Below are 15,359 nucleotides of genomic sequence, written 5' to 3' on the forward strand. Positions count from 1 at the left end.
CTAAAGCTTTTACCCCTCCTACGGTTCTCAAACGCCTTTTCCTCGAGCACTTTTCTTCTCACTCCCGCTCCGTTTCTGTCTTCACCGATGGGTCTAAGTCAGCGGACGGTGTTGGCTACTCTGTTGTTTTTCCTGATCGCACTTATATGTGTCGCTTGCCTCCGGAGACTAGCATCTTTACAGCAGAACTTTCTGCTATTCTCTATGCTATTCGTCTCCTGCTTTCTCGTTGTCAGTCTTCCTTTGTAGTTGTTGTTGACTCTCGTAGTGCCCTCATGGCTCTCAGGTCCTTTAATCCGGTTCATCCAGTAGTTGTCGAGATCCAGCATTGGCTGTTTCTCGTTTACAGTAAATTTAAGTCGGTTGAGTTTTGTTGGGTTCCCAGCCATATTGGTGTGTCTTTAAATGAGCGTGCGGATGCTGCCGCCAAGGAAGCTGTCCGCTCTTGTCCCATCTCTCGTAAAGGCATTCCGTATTCCGACTTTTACCCGGTTATCCATTCCTCAGTCCTTACCCGTTGGCAGGCTTCTTGGTTGTCTGTTACTGGTAACAAGCTACGTACTCTTAAATGTTGTGTTTCCTCGTGGCCGTCCTCCTACCACCGTAACCGGCGGTGGGAAACAGCTCTGGCGAGGTTGCGTATTGGCCATACTCGCTTAACCCATGGTCACTTGATGGAGCGCCGCCCTGCTCCTTATTGTCCTAGTTGCATTGTCCCTCTTACGGTCGTGCATGTCCTTCTTGAATGTCCTGACTTCCAGGACGAGCGTGTGTCTTGCTTTCCGACCGCCCCTCGCGGTCACCTGTCCCTCAATGGAATTCTTGGTGACTCGGATACTTTTGATATCGTTCGCCTTATGCGTTTTTGTTCCCGTATTGGCATTCTTGGTGATATTTAGCGCCCTCTGATTATTCTGCACATTTGATGGTGCTACATAGCCTTCCCGGTTTGGTGCCTTCTTTTGATAATTACTTACTTACTTTCGTATTTAATAATACATCTTCAGAAGGGTGTTTCAATTCTTCCTTCGAGGTCTGACATTGTCACTACAGAACATGAATGTATTTAAACGTTGCAACAATGAATAATGAGAGCAATCATTATATGGTTGGTGTAATAATAGGGGAGCATTAGCGCCTCTGGTGGTCAGATGCTTAACTGTATTAGAGGTTGACAGTTTAGATATTATGGTGAAGTAAGGGTGAGTGGCGCGTCTGGGAGTCCCGCTTCTTAACGTGTGGCTCAGTTGTCGACCAGCCGCCGCCTGGCAAGGGTCATGTTGATTACCAGTGAGCAAAATAAATCTTGTGTTGCAGATATCATTTATCAATCATAATATAGAAAGGATTGTTCGGGGTGTGTACTTCATGTTGTTATTCGTTATTATTTTGTATTATATATTTAGACAAAATATAGAGGTGATTGTCAGGTGGCAGCCATAGGTGTACCCGCTAGTTAAGTCATTAGGGCGCTTGTGGTGGCCTTAATAGCCATGCCAGTAGTTAGCCATCGATCTTAAGGTTATCTTGAGATGATTTCGGGGCTTAGCGTCCCCGCGGCCCGGTCCTCGACCAGGCCTTCTTTTTCTTACACATCCCCAGGAAGCAGCCCGTAGCAGCTGTCTTACTCCCAGGTACTTATTTACTGATAGCTGAACAGGGTCATCAGGGTGAAAGAAAGTGCCCATTTGTTTCAGCCTCCACCGGGGATCGAACCCGGAACCTCAGGATTACGAATCCGAAGCGCTGTCCACTCGGCTGTCAGGCCCCTTAAAACAACCCAAAGAGAAATCTTCGACATATTTTGATGAAAATCTGAATGAAACGAGAAATGTTGGCCACAGATTGTGTGAAGATGGTGGTGGGGGGGGGGGGGGGGGTGCAGGTTAGTACGATGAGCATGATTCAGAATGATGGAAGGAGAAGGGCTCCTATGATGAATTGACCTAAGGGCCACCATCTACAGTGGCCTCGACGGGGACAGGACGGCGGCGCCTTGTCATAGGTCAGCCTTCCTACTCCCCCCCCCCTTATTTTATTGAGGATTTGTCTTGTGTATATTGTGAACAAGAGGAATGACTCGGCATTTACGACTTGAGTGGTTAAGCGGGTTCATGGGTTAATAATCCTATGGGGGAAACAACACATCTATTTTCTGTGTTACATTGTGGCTTGTTGAGCTTGAAGCTGTTGTTCAGCCTGTCTGTGTCAAATATGGCCTTTTAGAGAAGTGGTCTGTATTAATAACCTACAATTAGGTCAGTAATATAATTTAAATTTTTTGTTTAATTTGTAATACTGACCAAGTTGGAGGTTATAAATACAAAGCACTTCTCTAAAAGACTTTACAAAGTATAAAGCAATGCATTAAAATAGTATTACAAAGGCCTCGGCTGTTATTTATTTATTTATATATCTACAAGAAGTTACATTGGGTTTCTGAGAGTACATGGCATGATGTGTTTACATTCTTGTAAAGCCACTAGTACGCATAGCGCTTCGGGCAGGGCCTTAATCTAACAGATAATATTAAGGAGGTAATTTCTAGGAAAATTTATAGGCTAATCTATCAAAATCTAAAACAATTTAAACATTTATAGTGTTAGTCCTTCAAAGATTCGAGGTAGTGACAGTTGAACAAGTTCTGGCATGATTGTTGTTGCTTTCTTGAACTTTCTCCAAAGCGGAAAATCATTGATGTGTTTTTGAAGTGAGGTTTCCATATTAGGACACAGTAGGCCAGATGGGACCACAACAGAGACTCGTACAGTTCAATATTCAATGTTGTTCGTTTAAGTCAAAGATTCGTTTAACTATTTTTAAGGATTGTTTTCATATTAACTATGAGTCCCAGATCTTTAATGGCTGGTACATCATAACTCCTAGGTAATATTGACTTAAATTTACCAGAGGGCCACCATTTCTCCATAGTGTCCTCTACGGCAACAGGAAGCCGGCGGCTTGTCAAAGGTTCCCCTACGGTTCCTGAGGAGTTTGTCTATCTGTATTTTGAGCGCGCAAACTGCTGCATTATGACATTAAAGGTAGTTTGATAATATGTACACGGTGTCTTGTAGCTAAGGTAAAGGTGACATATAATGTTTAGCAACAAGTCGCCCTAGATTGTTTAGTGTTAACGACTAGGGCGATGGAGTGATCATATCAGGATAGCAATTGTGCAGATAAATGAGGAAGATAATTGCAGACGAGGAGTCACAATAACGGGGGCTGAAATATGTTGACCAAACCACACACTAGAAAGTGAAGGGACGACTAGATAATTGTTTATCTAATAGATGGAAGATGTTAATTGTTTGCATCTTGTTTACTCTGCGATGTAAAATGAATTCACCTGTAAATGGTCATTTTTGACAATGTAATCACTAGGCTTCTAACGTTAGTTTAGTGCTCAGAGACCAATATACTGTACTTGAGAGGTTATTTATATAATTTAGGCCAATAGACAACTAAATAAATTAATAATACACAGCACTTTTATCTAAGGTTAGCTAAAGGTTTGTTTTAGTGGAAGACCCTAATAAGGTAATGTGTTTCTATGTAACTTTAAAAGAACATTGATGTTTAACCATAGCCTCATGAGTCGGAGACAAAAATGTATTCCGTTAGGCTATTACAGTCTTGCCTACTCGCTATTGTTGTTACAATCTGTAATTAATCTCCATTGCAATTACACCTATTCCAGTGATTGGTTCCAGTGTTCTTGAAATTCATAATTATATTTTCCTACTCGATTGTATTTGAAATAAACTGTTTATACTTACCCTGGTGCTACATAGCCTTCCCGGTTTGGTGCCTTCTTTTGATAATTACTTATACTTACCCTTAGTATATGTAAAAAATATTTTTTCAGGAGTGTGGCCCGTGTGGACAAGTGTTGGATCAGAGGAGTCAAGGTAAAGTGCTTATTTAACAACTAGTTCTGGGGAGGAGCGGGTGGAACTAGATGGACGTAGTCAACTTCACACTCTTTTTACACTTACACTGGTTTGTGCCTCGGAGAGGCTGCAGGAGCCAGTAAGTTCAGTAGAACTTCGGTTTCAACTCCTTTTGACCATGTCGTAGCTCAGTCGATTACGGCAGCGTCTGGGATGCTCTCGGATGCAGGTTCGAATCCTCGTCCCGGCCCTTGTGGATTTGTACACTCTTGTTAGCAGGCTGAGAGCTTTTCTTTCCCATAGATTTATTTATAGAAGAGTTAGCAATATTCCGGCTGGGTTTATTAACGTATTGTTTTTAGGCCCCGTGCAGAGAGCCAGAATTTGGCTCAGGTATCGGATTTGGGATGTTTGGGATATTTTGAAAACTGCAGGGGGGTTTGGGCAAAATGTGACCCACCGCCGCTTTCAGTAATTGGTATATTTTCAGTATAAAAAGTCGGAATTTCAAACTGCGAATAGGTGCAAAGAGCCAGAATTTGGGTCCAAAATATGGCTCAGGTATCGAATTTGGGATGTTTGGGATATTTTGAAAACTGCAGGGGGTTTGGGCAAAATGTGACCCACCGCCGCTTTCAGTAATTGGCATATTTTCGGTATAAAAAGTCGGAATTTCAAACAGCGAATAGGTACAGAGAGCCAGAATTTGGGTCCAAAATATTGCTCAGGTATCGAATTTGGGATGTTTGGGATATTTTGAAAACTGCAGGGGGTTTGGGCAAAATGTGACCCACCGCCGCTTTCAGTAATTGGCATATTTTCGGTATAAAAAGTCGGAATTTCAAACTGCGAATACGTGCAGAGAGGCAGAATTTGGCTCCAAAATATGGCTCAGGTATCGGATTTGGGTTGTTTGGGATATTTTGAAAACTGCAGGGGGGTTTGGGCTAAATGTGACCCACCGCCGCTTTCAGTAATTGGTATATTTTCAGTATAAAAAGTAGGAATTTCAAACTGCGAATAGGTGCAGAGAGCCAGAATTTGGGTCCAAAATATGGCTCAGGTATCGAATTTGGGATGTTTGGGATATTTTAAAAACTGCAGGGGGGTTTTGGGCAAAATGTGACCCCCCGGTGCTTTCAGTAATTGGCATATTTTCGGTATAAAAAGTCGTTATTTCAAACTGCAAATAGGTGCAGAGAGCGAGAATTTGGGTCCAAAATATGGCTCAGGTATCGAATTTGGGATGTTTGGGATATTTTGAAAACTGCAGGGGGGTTTGGGCAAAATGTGACCCACCGCCGCTTTCAGTAATTGGCTAATTTTTGGTATAGAAATTCGGATTTTCAAACTGCGAATAGGTGCAGAGAGCCAGAATTTGGGTCCAAAATATGGCTCAGGTATCGAATTTGGGATGTTTGGGATATTTTGAAAACTGCAGGAGGGTTTGGGCAAAATGTGACCCACCGGTGCTTTCAGTAATTGGCATATTTTCGGTATAAAAAGTCGGAATTTCAAACTGCGAATAGGTGCAGAGAGCCAGAATTTGGGTCCAAAATATGGCTCAGATATCGAATTTGGGATGTTTGGGATATTTTGAAAACAGCAGGGGGTTTGGGCAAAATGTGACCCACCGCCGCTTTCAGTAATTGGCATATTTTTGGTATAAAAAGCCGGAATTTCAAATTGCGAATAGGTGCAGAGAGCCAGAATTTGGGTCCAAAATATGGCTCAGGTATCGAATTTGGGATGTTTGGGATATTTTGAAAACTGCAGGGGGGTTTGGGCAAAATGTGACCCACAGCCGCTTTCAGTAATTGGATAATTTTTGGTATAAAAAGCCGGAATTTCAAATTGCGAATAGGTGCAGAGAGCCAGAATTTGGGTCCAAAATATGGCTCAGGTATCGAATTTGGGATGTTTGGGATATTTTGAAAACTTCAGGGGGGTTTGGGCAAAATGTGACACACCGCCGCTTTCAGTAATTGGTATATTTTTGGTAAAAGAAGTCGTATTTTCAAACTGCGAATAGGTGCAAAGAGCCAGAATTTGGGTCCAAAATATGGCTCAGGTATCGAATTTGTGATGTTTGGGATATTTTGAAAACTGCAGGGGGGTTTGGGCAAAATGTGACCCACAGCCGTTTTCAGTAATTGGCATATTTTCGGTATAAAAAGTCGTAATTTCAAACTGCGAATAGGTGCAGAGAGCCAGAATTTGGGTCCAAAATATGGCTCGGGTATCGAATTTGGGATGTTTGGGATATTTTGAAAACTGCAGGGGGGTTTGGGCAAAATGTGACCCACCGCCGCTTTCAGTAATTGGCATATTTTCGGTATAAAAAGTCGGAATTTCAAACTGCGAATACGTGCAGAGAGCCAGAATTTGGCTCCAAAATATGGCTCAGGTATCGGATTTGGGATGTTTGGGATATTTTGAAAACTGCAGGGGGGTTTGGGCTAAATGTGACCCACCGCCGCTTTCAGTAATTGGTATATTTTCAGTATAAAAAGTAGGAATTTCAAACTGCGAATAGGTGCAAAGAGCCAGAATTTGGGTCCAAAATATGACTCTGGTATCGAATTTGGGATGTTTGGGATATTTTGAAAACTGCAGGGGGGTTTGGGCAAAATGTTACCCACCGGTGCTTTCAGTAATTGGCAGATTTTTGGTATAAAAAGTCGGAATTTTAAACTGCGAATAGGTGCAGAGAGCCAGAATTTCGGTCCAAAATATGGCTCAGGTATCGAATTTGGGATGTTTGGGATATTTTGAAAACTGCAGGGGGGTTTGGGCAAAATGTGACACACAGCCGCTTTCAGTAATTGGCATATTTTTGGTAAAAAAAAGTCGGAATTTCAAACTGCGAATAGGTGCAGAGAGCCAGAATTTGGGTCCAAAATATGGCTCAGGTATCGAATTTGGGATGTTTGGGATATTTTAAAAACTGCAGGGGGGGTTTTGGGCAAAATGTGACCCACAAGTGCTTTCAGTAATTGGCATATTTTCGGTATAAAAAGTCGGAATTTCAAACTGCGAATAGGTGCAGAGAGCCAGAATTTGGGTCCAAAATATGGCTCAGGTATCGAATTTGGGATGTTTGGGATATTTTGAAAACTGCAGGGGGTTTGGGCAAAATGTGACCCACCGCCGCTTTCAGTAATTGGTATATTTTTGGTAAAAAAAAGTCGTAATTTCAAACTGCGAATAGGTGCAAAGAGCCAGAATTTGGGTCCAAAATATGGCTCAGGTATCGAATCTGGGATGTTTGGGATATTTTGAAAACTACAGGGGGGGGGGGGGGTTTGGGCAAAATGTGACCCACCGGTGCTTTCAGTAATTGGGAGATTTTTGGTAAAAAAAAGTCGGAATTTCAAACTGCGAATAGGTGCAGAGAGCCAAAATTTGGGTCCAAAATATGGCTCAGGTATCGAATTTGGGATGTTTGGGATATTTTGAAAACAGCAGGGGAGTTTGGGCAAAATGTCACCCACCGCCGCTTTCAGTAATTGGCATATTTTTGGTATAAAAAGTCGGAATTTCAAACTGCGAATACGTGCAGAGAGCCAGAATTTGGGTCCAAAATATGGCTCAGGTATCGAATTTGGGTTGTTTGGGATATTGTGAAAACTGCAGGGGAGGGGGGTTTTGGGCAAAATGTGACCCAAAATGTTTCAGTAATTGGCATATTTTCGGTATAAAAAGTCGGAATTTCAAACATCGGTGCAGAGAGCCAGAATTTGGGTCCAAAATATGGCTCAGGTATCGAATTTGGGATGTTTGGGATATTTTGAAAACTGCAGGGGGGTTTGGGCAAAATGTGACCCACCGCCGCTTTCAGTAATTGGCATATTTTTGGTATAAAAAGCCGGAATTTCAAACTGCGAATAGGTGCAGAGAGCCAGAATTTGGGTCCAAAATATGGCTCAGGTATCGAATTTGGGATGTTTGGGATATTTTGAAAACAGAAGGGGGGTTTGGGCAAAATGTGACCCACCGCCGCTTTCAGTAATTGGCTAATTTTTGGTATAGAAAGTCGGATTTTCAAACTGCGAATAGGTGCAGAGAGCCAGATTTTGGGTCCAAAATATGGCTCGGGTATCGAATTTGGGATGTTTGGGATATTTTCAAAACAGAAGGGGGGTTTGGGCAAAATGTGACCCACCGCCGCTTTCAGTAATTGGCTAATTTTTGGTATAGAAATTCGGATTTTCAAACTGCTAATAGGTGCAGAGAGCCAGAATTTGGCTCCAAAATATGGCTCGGGTATCGAATTTGGGATGTTTGGGATATTTTGAAAACTGCAGGGGGGTTTGGGCAAAATGTTACCCACCGGTGCTTTCAGTAATTGGCAGATTTTTGGTATAAAAAGTCGGAATTTCAAACTGCGAATAGGTGCAGAGAGCCAGAATTTGGGTCCAAAATATGGCTCAGGTATCGAATTTGGGATGTTTGGGATATTTTGAAAACTGCAGGGGGGGTTTGGGCAAAATGTGACCCACCGCCGCTTTCAGTAATTGGCATATTTTCGGTATAAAAAGTCGGAATTTCAAACTGCGAATACGTGCAGAGAGCCAGAATTTGGCTCCAAAATATGGCTCAGGTATAGGATTTGGGATGTTTGGGATATTTTGAAAACTGCAGGGGGGTTTGGGCAAAATGTGACCCACCGCCGCTTTCAGTAATTGGTATATTTTCAGTATAAAAAGTCGGAATTTCAAACTGCGAATAGGTGCAAAGAGCCAGAATTTGGGTCCAAAATATGACTCAGGTATCGAATTTGGGATGTTTGGGATATTTTGAAAACTACAGGGGGGGGGGGGGGTTTGGGCAAAATGTGACCCACCGGTGCTTTCAGTAATTGGGAGATTTTTGGTAAAAAAAAGTCGGAATTTCAAACTGCGAATAGGTGCAGAGAGCCAAAATTTGGGTCCAAAATATTGCTCAGGTATCGAATTTGGGATGTTTGGGATATTTTGAAAACAGCAGGGGAGTTTGGGCAAAATGTCACCCACCGCCGCTTTCAGTAATTGGCATATTTTTGGTATAAAAAGTCGGAATTTCAAACTGCGAATACGTGCAGAGAGCCAGAATTTGGCTCCAAAATTTGGCTCAGGTATCGGATTTGGGATGTTTGGGATATTTTGAAAACTGCAGGGGGGTTTGGGCAAAATGTGACCCACCGCCGCTTTCAGTAATTGGTATATTTTCAGTATAAAAAGTCGGAATTTCAAACTGCGAATAGGAGCATAGAGCCAGAATTTGGGTCCAAAATATGGCTCAGGTATCGAATTTGGGTTGTTTGGGATATTGTGAAAACTGCAGGGGAGGGGGGTTTTGGGCAAAATGTGACCCAAAATGTTTCAGTAATTGGCATATTTTCGGTATAAAAAGTCGGAATTTCAAACATCGGTGCAGAGAGCCAGAATTTGGGTCCAAAATATGGCTCAGGTATCGAATTTGGGATGTTTGGGATATTTTGAAAACTGCAGGGGGGTTTGGGCAAAATGTGACCCACCGCCGCTTTCAGTAATTGGCATATTTTTGGTATAAAAAGCCGGAATTTCAAACTGCGAATAGGTGCAGAGAGCCAGAATTTGGGTCCAAAATATGGCTCAGGTATCGAATTTGGGATGTTTGGGATATTTTGAAAACAGAAGGGGGGTTTGGGCAAAATGTGACCCACCGCCGCTTTCAGTAATTGGCTAATTTTTGGTATAGAAAGTCGGATTTTCAAACTGCGAATAGGTGCAGAGAGCCAGATTTTGGGTCCAAAATATGGCTCGGGTATCGAATTTGGGATGTTTGGGATATTTTCAAAACAGAAGGGGGGTTTGGGCAAAATGTGACCCACCGCCGCTTTCAGTAATTGGCTAATTTTTGGTATAGAAATTCGGATTTTCAAACTGCTAATAGGTGCAGAGAGCCAGAATTTGGCTCCAAAATATGGCTCAGGTATCGAATTTGGGATGTTTGGGATATTTTGAAAACTGCAGGGGGGTTTGGGCAAAATGTTACCCACCGGTGCTTTCAGTAATTGGCAGATTTTTGGTATAAAAAGTCGGAATTTCAAACTGCGAATAGGTGCAGAGAGCCAGAATTTGGGTCCAAAATATGGCTCAGGTATCGAATTTGGGATGTTTGGGATATTTTGAAAACTGCAGGGGGGGTTTGGGCAAAATGTGACCCACCGCCGCTTTCAGTAATTGGCATATTTTCGGTATAAAAAGTCGGAATTTCAAACTGCGAATACGTGCAGAGAGCCAGAATTTGGCTCCAAAATATGGCTCAGGTATCGAATTTGGGATGTTTGGGATATTTTGAAAACTGCAGGGGGTTTGGGCAAAATGTGACCCACCGCCGCTTTCAGTAATTGGCATATTTTTGGTATAAAAGTCGTAATTTCAAACTGCGAATAGGTGCAGAGAGCCAGAATTTGGGTCCAAAATGTGGCTCGGGTATCGAATTTGGGATGTTTGGGATATTTTGAAAACTGCAGGGGGGTTTGGGCACAATGGGACACACCGCCGCTTTCAGTAATTGGTATATTTTTGGTAAAAAAAGTCGTAATTTCAAACTGCGAATAGGTGCAAAGAGCCAGAATTTGGGTCCAAAATATGGCTCAGGTATTGAATTTGGGATGTTTGGGATATTTTGAAAACTGCAGGGGGGGGGGGGGGTTTGGGCAAAATGTGACCCACTGGTGCTTTCAGTAATTGGGAGAATTTTGGTAAAAAAAGTCGGAATTTCAAACTGCGAATAGGTGCAGAGAGCCAGAATTTGGGTCCAAAATATGGCTCAGGTATCGAATTTGGGATGTTTGGGATATTTTGAAAACAGCAGGGGGGTTTGGGCAAAATGTCACCCACCGCCGCTTTCAGTAATTGGCATATTTTTGGTATAAAAAGCCGGAATTTCAAACTGCGAACAGGTGCAGAGAGCCAGAATTTGGGTCCAAAATATGGCTCAGATATCGAATTTGGGATGTTTGGGATATTTCTAAAACTGCAGGGGGGTTTGGGCAAACTGTGACCCACCGCCGCTTTGAGTAATTGGTATATTTTCAGTATAAAAAGTCGGAATTTCAAACTGCAAATAGGTGCAAAGAGCCAGAATTTGGGCCCAAAATATGGCTCAGGTATCGGATTTGGGATATTTGGGATATTTTGAAAACTGCAGGGGGGTTTGGGCAAACTGTGACCCACCGCCGCTTTGAGTAATTGGTATATTTTCAGTATAAAAAGTCGGAATTTCAAACTGCGAATAGGTGCAAAGAGCCAGAATTTGGGCCCAAAATATGGCTCAGGTATCGAATTTGGGATGTTTGGGATATTTTGAAAACTGCAGAGGGGTTTGGGCAAAATGTTACCCACCGGTGCTTTCAGTAATTGGTATATTTTCAGTATAAAAAGTCGGAATTTCAAACTGCGAATAGGTGCAAAGAGCCAGAATTTGGGTCCAAAATATGGCTCAGGTATCAAATTTGGGATGTTTGGGATATTTTGAAAACTGCAGGGGGGGGGGGGGGTGTTTTGGGCAAAATGTGACCCCCCGGTGCTTTCAGTAATTGGTATATTTTTGGTAAAAAAAAATCGTAATTTCAAACTGCGAATAGGTGCAAAGAGCCAGATTTTGGGTCCAAAATATGGCTCAGGTATCGAATTTGTGATGTTTGGGATATTTTGAAAACTGCAGGGGGGTTTGGGCAAAATGTGACACACCGCCGCTTTCAGTAATTGGCATATTTTTTTATAAAAGTCGTAATTTCAAACTGCGAATAGGTGCAGAGAGCCAGAATTTGGGTCCAAAATATGGCTCGGGTATCGAATTTGGGATGTTTGGGATATTTTGAAAACTGCAGGGGGGTTTGGGCAAAATGTGACCCACCGCCGCTTTCAGTAATTGGCATATTTTTTTTATAAAAGTCGTAATTTCAAACTGCGAATAGGTGCAGAGAGCCAGAATTTGGGTCCAAAATATGGCTCGGGTATCGAATTTGGGATGTTTGGGATATTTTGAAAACTGCAGGGGGGTTTGGGCAAAATGTGACACACCACCGCTTTCAGTAATTGGTATATTTTTGGTAAAAAAAAGTCGTAATTTCAAACTGCGAATAGGTGCAAAGAGCCAGAATTTGGGTCCAAAATATGGCTCAGGTATCGAATTTGGGATGTTTGGGATATTTTGAAAACTGCAGGGGGGGGGGGGTTTGGGCAAAATGTGACCCACCGGTGCTTTCAGTAATTGGCATATTTTCGGTATAAAAAGTCGGAATTTCAAACTGCGAATAGGTGCAGAGAGCCAGAATTTGGGTCCAAAATATGGCTCAGGTATCGAATTTGGGATGTTTGGGATATTTTGAAAACAGCAGGGGGGTTTGGGCAAAATGTGACCCACCGCTGCTTTCAGTAATTGGCATATTTTTGGTATAAAAAGCCGGAATTTCAAACTGCGAATAGGTGCAGAGAGCCAGAATTTGGGTCCAAAATATGGCTCAGGTATCGAATTTGGGATGTTTGGGATATTTTTAAAACTGCAGGGGGGTTTGGGCAAAATGTGACCCACCGCTGCTTTCAGTAATTGGCATATTTTTGGTATTAAAAGTCGGAATTTCAAACTGCGAATACGTGCAGAGCCAGAATGTGGCTCCAAAATATGGCTCGGGTATCGAAGTTGGGATGTTAATTCTTTAAATTAGATTTAAAAGATTTTTATAAATACCTCAGCACATTAGAAACTTAGTTTGTGGCAGATACTGTAATAACAATGAACATAAGATTACATTACACGAGATTACATTAAGTCTACATTACACGATGGATTGTTCATATTTATTCAGTTAGCCTCAGGTACTTAATATGGGGCTCTTAGATCAAAATGCACTGCTTAATGCCATTTGTGAAGCCACAGCTTGAAAAATAGTGTTTAGAAAAGTGCTTTAAGGAAGTTAGCAGTCAGGCTAACAGCAGATTTGAGGTCATGTTCTTGTAACCATTCGTGTATCATTCTGTAAACTTAGTATATCAACAGCAGAAAAAAAATAGAAGTACTAATGTTTTAATTTGTAGAATTAACATTGCTTATGACAAATAAAACCTCTTAATATAAATAAGTAAACTCTGTATTGAGACGGTATTAATTTTCTCATTGGCTTACATAATTGTCATAATTCTTTACCAACTTCAGGTCTAGAGAGCTGTAGCGGGAGTGCGAAGATTCTGGGAGGGTTCCGGGAAGTTGGCCAGATCCTGGAGTCTTGGGACCCCACTAGTCCTCACTCCAGTCACTCACCCTTCAGGACTACCAGAACAAGCTCAGCAAAGGATACTACACCAGTCACAACCATTGTGTGTGATATCCACAAGGTTAATGGTTTGAATGGCGATGTGACCACATCTAATACGTACCCAGATCCCCTTCCCCCGCCAATCATAGACGGACTTGCAACTACAGTACTAGCTGAAACCATGTCAACAGCCATACCGATGCCCGTACCAGAACTACCATGTGCTTTTAATACCAAATAAGTGACTTTGTTTATGATAAAGACTAACCAGTTGTCTGAGTGTATATATATATTAAATTATATAATATAATGGCATTATATGTCAACAGCAACTGTTTTTGGAATAATCATAATTAGTCTCTCTTCCCCCCCCCCTCCCTCCCTGTCTCTCCCTTCTATCTCTTTCCCCCCCTTTCTCTCCCTTCTATCTCTTTCCCTCTCTCTCTCTCTCTCTCTCTCTCTCTCTCTCTCTCTCTCTCTCTCTCTCTCTCTCTCTCTCTCTCTCTCTCTCTCTCTCTCTCTCTCTCTCTAGGATCATGTCATGTTACATTAAATATGCTTTAAGATACCATCTAGAAGAAAATAAGGACATTGAAACAGTTGATAAACTTGATTTCAAGGGAGGACACTATGGAAAACTTCAATTTTTTTTTTATGAGTGTAATTGGACAGACTTGCTGCTAGGTAGCAAAGTAAGTGAGATATATGCCAAATTTTGCAAAATATACGATGAAAGCGCACAAACATTCATACCTAAACAGAGATGCGGTACCAGAAAACAGGATTTGTTGAACAGAAATCAAGAGGGGGCCAGAGACCAAAAGACACAAAAATGGAATCAATACTGTATAGGCAGAGGCCAAACCTCTCAAACATACCAGCGATACAAAGATGCGAGAAACAACCACACAGCAGTAAGGAGAGAGGCAGAAAGAAATTTTTTAAAAAGGGATAGTGGGAAAATGTAAAACAGAACCAGGCCTATTCTACAAATTCATAAACAACAAATTGCAGGTAAAGGATAATATCCAGAGGTTGAACATGGGAAACAGATTCATGGAAAATAAGGAAATGTGTGAAACATTAAACAAAAAGTTCCAAAGTGTGTTTGTACAAAATTAAATCTTCAGAGAACCAGACACAATAAGAATTCCAGACATAGAGCATATAGAGGTGTCTAGAGATGAAATGAAACAAATCCTCTTGAAGCTAAGAATAAATAAAGCAGTTGGCCCAGATGAAGTTTCACCATGGGTTCCGAGAGAATGTACACCTGAGCTCAGCATTCCACTTTACCTGATTTTTCAAACTTCCTGTGTACAGGAGTCACAGCAGATGTGTGGAAAAGGGCTAACATAGTTATAATCTACAAAAGTGGCAGCAGGGAAGACCCCCTCAATTATAGACCTGTGATCATTGACAAGTGTAATAGTCAAAATATTGGAAAAAATAATTAAAAATAAATGGGTAGACCACCTGGAAAGAAATGATATAATCTCAGACAGACAGTGTGGTTTTCAATCTGGAAGATCCAGTGTATCGAATTTGCTCAGTTTCTATGAACAAGCCACAGAGATTTTACAGGAAAGAGATGATTGGGTTAATTGCATCTATCTGTATCTAAAAAAGGTTTTCGACAGAGTTCCACATAAGAGGTTGTTCTGGAAACTAGAACATATTGGAAGGGTGACAAGTAAGCTTCTAGCATGGATGAAAAATTTTGATAGAATAATTCGCCTGAAGCTGTCTTCCCAGTTCACGAAATCCCATCTAGTCCGGACAGCTGCATCCCAACGGAAGGGATTATACATCAACGAGTGCTTGACTAGGAACAGACAGCAACTCCTCTACCGCCTGCGTCAAATCCGTCAACAAAACCCAGATGCGATTCATCAGTGCTTCGTTAGAGATGGACTGATAAAGGTGAGAAAAACCGCAGAGGGCAAAATGTTTACAATTACTAAAGAAGAGAACCTCAACACTTTCCTCTCCCAATGTGGTCTGTCTCACCTTATTATCACTCCCAGTGAATTAACTTAATTAACCCCCTGTCAACTAGTGGGGCTAGGTATCCTAAGTCTCCTTGTTTCATTTTCTGACTTAATTTTTAACTTACTCTTAACTAGTCATTTACTGAAATTATTATTGAGTACATTAATAGTTCTTCAGGTCTTATT

At 41.6% G+C, this 15,359-nt stretch overlaps 1 long non-coding RNA gene across 1 annotated transcript; it reads left to right on the forward strand.

The window, feature by feature from the left end:
* Nucleotides 1-1,242: 1,242 nt before the first annotated feature.
* LOC138364097 (uncharacterized) lies at nucleotides 1,243-13,705 on the forward strand. Its single transcript, XR_011228288.1, has 3 exons — nucleotides 1,243-1,357; nucleotides 3,872-3,914; nucleotides 13,083-13,705. It is a non-coding gene; the product is annotated as an uncharacterized lncRNA (long non-coding RNA).
* Nucleotides 13,706-15,359: the final 1,654 nt, after the last annotated feature.

The sequence above is a fragment of the Procambarus clarkii genome, chromosome 12 (genome assembly GCF_040958095.1).
Source record: "Procambarus clarkii isolate CNS0578487 chromosome 12, FALCON_Pclarkii_2.0, whole genome shotgun sequence".
Taxonomy (NCBI): domain Eukaryota; kingdom Metazoa; phylum Arthropoda; class Malacostraca; order Decapoda; family Cambaridae; genus Procambarus; species Procambarus clarkii.